Raw genomic sequence first — 397 nt, 5'->3', positions numbered from 1 at the left:
GGATGGGAGATGGAGTATGGGGGATGGAGGACAGAGGATGAGGGATGGAGGATGGGGGATGGAGGATGAGGGATGGAGGACAGAGGATGGGAGATGGAGTATGGGGGATGGAGGACAGAGGATGGGAGATGGAGTATGGGGGATGGAGGACAGAGGATGAGGGATGGAGGACAGAGGATGGGGGATGGAGGATGAGGGATGGAGGACAGAGGATGGGGGATGGAGGATGAGGGATGGAGGACAGAGGATGGGGGATGGAGGACCATGGGAGAATGGGAGGTTATGATGGATGTTGGAGGACTGAGTATAGGGGTTGGAGGTTATGATGGAGGTTGGAGGATGGGGGTTGGAGGATGGGGTTGGGGGTTATGGTGGGGGGTGGGGGGTGTAGGGGGGG

The 397-nt window shown here is 58.7% G+C and overlaps 1 protein-coding gene across 1 annotated transcript in view; it reads right to left on the bottom strand.

Annotated features, from left to right (window-relative positions):
* The window catches only part of EXOC3L2 (exocyst complex component 3 like 2), a gene marked incomplete at its 5' end in the record, with an annotated part of 5,817 nt that overhangs the window by 1,045 nt on the left and 4,375 nt on the right, over nt 1-397 (bottom strand). The gene's annotated exons all lie outside the window — the stretch shown is intronic.

The sequence above is a fragment of the Nanorana parkeri genome, unplaced genomic scaffold (genome assembly GCF_000935625.1).
Source record: "Nanorana parkeri isolate BGI_ZX_2015 unplaced genomic scaffold, ASM93562v1 scaffold4903, whole genome shotgun sequence".
NCBI classification, from domain to species: Eukaryota; Metazoa; Chordata; class Amphibia; order Anura; family Dicroglossidae; genus Nanorana; species Nanorana parkeri.
This window is presented reverse-complemented; position numbering and strand designations above follow the sequence as displayed.